We start from the raw sequence: 6,000 nt of genomic DNA, 5'->3' as shown, positions 1-6,000 counted from the left end.
GGGCAAAAGTCAGAGGTAGATAATAGTGACTTCATACGAAAGCGTAAGAAACATGTGAATAATGTCCGATTAAGGGTTTCAATTAATAGGCTTGTCGGATCAATTCACCTACTTGGCCAAATCACTTACCTATATATGTCTTACACGTAATCAACCATCGAGATAGGCATTGCAACTGGGAAACCATTTAAAATCAAGGAAAATGACCGAACTGACAGGTAAAACATGAATTTAATGGCTTAATGTGCAAGAAAAACTTTAAGGATCAAATTGGACAAATGTCATAACTTTCATGTGTTACAATGACATTTTCACGAAATGAAAATTTTACACCATCTCTACTCTAATAAATTAAAAAAAAAAAAAAATCTGACACATTTCAATCTATCATGAGTTTTGACACTTGTCATTTTGTGGTATTTTTGAAATAAATAATATCCACATGTCAAATTTTTGTTTTTTTTTTTCGCTTTTTAAAATTAAAAAGTCACATAATTCTTCTATATATATATATATATATATATATATATATATATATATATATAATGTATTAATTGTAATGAATATTATAATAATTGCAATAAATATATTTCTTTTTTCCATATTTAATTTTTTTAATCAACTTATATAATATACAAATCTCACACCTAGTAACCTAATAAATAAAAATTTATTTTTGCCAAAATATCATGGTTTCATGAAATTTGACACATCATTTTCTACGATCTTTTAATTTATTTTTTTTCCACTTGTCATTTCTTGTGTTTTTTATTTACTTAAATTTAAAATCCACATTTTACTAAGGTTTTATATATGTAAGGTAGATCATTATATTAAATTTCAAAATAAATGTTCTACAACCGTTTCTTTACTTCCTGTTTCAAATCTCATATAATTAAAGTTTAAATCATTTAGGCATCCAACTGATATCATGTATAGGCATCCAATTAATATATCAAATATTATTTTTAATAAACTTGTGTAGTATACGGGTCTCACAACTAGGTAGTCAAATAAAATAGATCTGAATAATATGGATGAGACTCTCAATTGATATAGTTAACCAATATGATTTCTAAATTAAAAGATATACTTTCAAATCTGATTATTTTTTTAAAATGAAAACTGAATGTTGTTAAATTGACAATATGTGAGCACTTTTATCAAAAGTTAATTTATAATTAATTGTTAATAACTATCTTTTTTAGAGCAATATAACTTTAACCAATAAAAATATTTGAATAATTAAGTAGGACATTTACATGGTAAAATTAGGTCCATTTAACCAACACCTTTAAAATAAAAATAAAAAACTATTATCTTTATAGGTTTTGAAACTAAAAGATTATGGTTAAACATAAATAGGTTTGAATTAATTTTAACCATAAACCAAACCCAACCGAAAATATTTTGATTTTATAATATTTAAACTGAACCCAACTGAAATATTTTGGTTTTAAAATATTTAAACTGAACTAAAACGCAAACCGATATATTTGGTTTTTTGATTTTCAGTTTTTATTTGAGTTGATTTTGGGTTTTATCAGGTTTAAACCCAAATAAACTTTAACTCAACCAAGTTCTAAGCTTGGATGAAATCCTTTATATAATTTGATGAGAAGGATATAGCTTCTTTATTAGAAGCGATATGGGACGAGACTCCTAACAAAGCCTAAAGCAAACATGTTTATACAGGAGACAAGTATAGCAATTGTTTGATCAATTTAGCGATGTGGGATGGTTGAATTTTGATTGGAAAATATCAACTTAGCCACTCCTCAAGTTTGTTATATCTCACGGAAAACATAATAAATATGCATATAATCCATAGAATAAACATATTTCAAATAATTCGGTTCGGTTCAAATTCTTTCGGTTTTGCTAAACCCAAAAATCGAACTCAAACTGAAACTTTCGGATTTTGAAAAATCTAAACCCAAACCATCGGTTTATGCTTAGGTTTCGGTTTTTTAGTTTCGATTTTGTTGGTTTTTATCGGTTTTTCGATTTTCGGGTTCGATTTTGCTCACCTCTATAGAACATTAGGCAATTTTATAATTTTTTAACTTTGCCAAAATGTATAATTTTTGTAAAGTGGTAATTACTATAGAACATTAGGCAATTTTATAATTTTTTAACTTTGCCAAAATGTATAGTTTTTGTAAAGTGGTAATTAATAATTATATATATTTTTCTATTATTATTTATTTTTGTATACATAAAGGCCATATTTTGTAAAGTTTAATGGAAATACAAACTATAAAACCAAAACATGAGGAGTTTTCTAGAAATTGATGCATATACACCGTTTTAATGAATATGTATAATTTGTTTCTTTAAATTGAAAAACAATCCAAAAAACATACTACAAGCAGAAAAGCATGGGGTGGGTGACAGTTGTAAGAGGGACCCATCGATCGGGGTTTTGGCGGCAATTTTGGTCATTGGGCGTCTTTCGTTTAATTCACTCCATGCAGTGGACGTTGACTAAATATGTCAAACCCTAGGTCACCGACAATGACCCTTGAAAAGTCGGTTAGTTTTAGTTATATTTTATATATAAATTATCATGTCGCAAAATTAAAATTAAAAAGAATTAAATATTCTAAATTGGATGAAAATTGCCCAAAATATGTTTAAATATCAGAAAGACCTAAATCAGCTGTATAAAAAATGGCCAAAATGTATTACAACGTCAGAACATCATTAATTAGGAAGAATGTTTAAATTAAGCGGAATACTAATATTTTTTTAAACATAAAAACCCAAAAAAATCAGATAATTTATTCATTTTAAATGTATTTGAGTTGTTAATTAAATATGATTTGATGATTAATATAAATTTTGATGTAATATTGGCATTTGTTTGGTTGTGGATGATTGGTATGGTTGTATGGGGTATTTTACATCATCTAACTTTTTTCAAAATCACTATAAAAATAATCTATTTTTGAAAACGGATTTAATAACCATTCATTTTTTTTATTATTATTAAAGTTGCATATAAAAATACATGTTGAAATGCATAAGATCAGTGGCAATATGTTTCTTAATTCATTAACCAAATCGAAAATGTGTTAATACAATTTGCAGAAATATATAAACTTTGATTTAAGAGTACTCTCACTCTAATAAAACAAACCATGTTGAGATTGATTGTCATTTTAATATAAATAATAATATATTTTCATTTTAATTGTGTTTTAATTTTCAAAAATCATTATAATTGTATCAATGTTTATCAAAACCGTTCCCTTTTCAACATCATTACGGAAAATACATGTCTTTGTAAGATATCCAAAATTATCAAAATTTGAAACTACAATAATTTTATTAAAGTTTTAAAGAAAATCATCGAACAAATCGTAAATAAGTCAAAATATGTTTACATGTATTTCAAATATATATATATTGGAAAAATGAGATAGTATTTCAAATTTACATAGACGTACAAAGATGTATATCGAATATGCTATCACCAGATCCAAATTAACGAAACTTTTATCGTGGTTAATAAGTTGGCTATTCAAATTAATAACTGAATATGTGCTTTGCATTTAGATCCTAGATGTTTGAAAAATCTAAGTTTTCCTCTATTTTTAATAAACTTCAAAAAGCAACCAAAAACAAATAATTATAAGCAACCCAGTATTAAATACAATAACCAACTATTGGACCGACGGAATTTCATCTATCCGTACAATGTTAAGAAGTATCATTAAAGCCACTTTAGTGTTTGTTCCCTCACCTCTCACACGCAACTAATTACAATGAAACGAGGCATGTGCAATAGGGAACAAGTGTAAAATCTCTCTCTCTCTCTCTCTCTCTCTCTCTCTCTCTCTCTCTCTCTCTCTCTCTCTCTCTCTCTCTCTCTCTCTCTCTCTCTCTCTCTCTCTCTCTCTCTCTCTCTCTCTATATATATATATATATATATATATATATATATATATATATATATATATATATATATATATATATATATATATATATATATATATAGGGTTAGGTTATATTATTTCAGTAACTATGATATTACAATAGGGTAGCATTTATCATATAATCACACAATTTTTATCAAAAGGGTATTTTGGACAATTAACTACATTTATAAAAAGAAATTTTCGGATTTTTAGGGATGATTAATTCTCCTAATTTAAAAAAATCTGAATTTTTTAATTAATTCAATTTCAATTTTTACCGATTTTATTCTATCAGAATATTTTTTTGTTAGAATGATACTCTTTCAGAATTTTATTCTAACAGAATATTACTAAAGAAAAAAAAAATCATGAATAAGATGTTCAAATAACAAACATTCTAATATATTCTTATACATCCGAACTTAAATACAAATTCATACATATTCTTACAGACTAAAAGTCATACATTTTAATATAATTATAAAAATTCTAAAAGAATATAAACAAAAATGAATAACATTCTTAAAAAAAATAACAACATTCCGCTAGAATACTATCGTGTGCCATGTTTTCTTCTTGAATTCTGAAAGAATATTGCTGTTTTTGGATGTTGAATCTTGAAATTCTGAAATAATATTGTTGTTTTTCTTCATTCTTTGAGAATGAAGTATCATATATCTTTTTTTCATAAGTTTCCTCATCATTCTTGCATCACCTAACAACTGCACCTTAAGCATACAAATAATTAATTGCAATTCTTTTAGAATACAACAAAAATATTCTTACAGAATAAACTATTCTTACAGAATGGTTTTAAATATTCTTAAAGAATTTGTAGCCTTCTTTATCAGATCAACAACAGACTTGAAGTGGCACACTAACCACACAGGAGCCCATGTTTGACCGTTGTTCTTCCCGATTGAGTCCCTAAATCATTCCAATTGAGGTACAATTACCAATTTCATGGTTCACATCACACATTCGATTTTGACATATGCCCCAATTCCAAGACCAATAACACAGCGAACCTGAAAAACGTGAAGCACCAAATTGCGAGATGGAATTAGCAGTGCTTCGATAGCCTATGTTCTGAAAGTCTTCAAGGCATCGCACCATTGTAAAGGCTTGTTCCTAAAACTAGATTAACAAACAAAATCGCCAGTTCATTGCAACAACAACCTTCAATTGTTTAATCCAATTTTGACTTTTCATTCTTTGACCAACTATTCGACAATTGTACATCACAGGACCCAAAAATCTTGTTCATCCAACACCATGTTAATACTTAAAAGATTAATTTCATTTAGAAATCATTAGCAATTTTAAGAAACAAATGAACTCAAGTCAACATAAATAACGGGCATAAAAGAAAACGATGAACACAAAATGGATGAGCAACAAATTCAAGATACGTCTTTTACATATGGGTTGATTGTAATAGCTTTAAAGAAACGATCTATATTCAAACGTTTACAGACAATAGCATCAGTCAATCATCAAATTGTTAATTTTGACAAACAGGAAAGATTGACTTGAACACAGAATGAAGACGCAACCGGAGACTCAAAGAAAGAAAATCTTAATAATTGATTGGAGAAGGATAATTACCTGGTAATGGTTTTTGAATCTTAATGATTGATCGTAGAAGAAGAAGCAGAAGTCGTGGATTAGAAACGATGATGAGTTAGATTTAGGGCTAGGGTTAAGTAGTTGGTCAAAGAGATTTTTATGGTAATTCCCATTAATTAAGGGATTTTATTTTAATTATCATTATAAAGTTACATAATTACCCTTATTCAATTTTTTAATTATTTAAATATTCCTCAATTCCTATTGGTGCATTCAGTAACACAATAATTGTCAAAAACATTTGAACCTAGCTCTCTCTCTCTCTCTCTCTCTCTATATATATATATATATATATATATATATATATATAGTGCTAGGTTATAATGTGGATGAACAACTATTGTGTAGACGTGTGGATAATGCTATTTTATGAAAATTACTAAGAGAATATGTTGTTTAGTAAGGTGAATACGTTCAATCTCACAGAACTATTGTTATTTTAATTGAT

Source organism: Lactuca saligna, chromosome 1, assembly GCF_052625555.1.
Source record: "Lactuca saligna cultivar CGN05327 chromosome 1, ASM5262555v1, whole genome shotgun sequence".
Taxonomy (NCBI): Eukaryota; Viridiplantae; Streptophyta; class Magnoliopsida; order Asterales; family Asteraceae; genus Lactuca; species Lactuca saligna.
Note: the sequence above shows the minus strand (reverse complement) of the source record.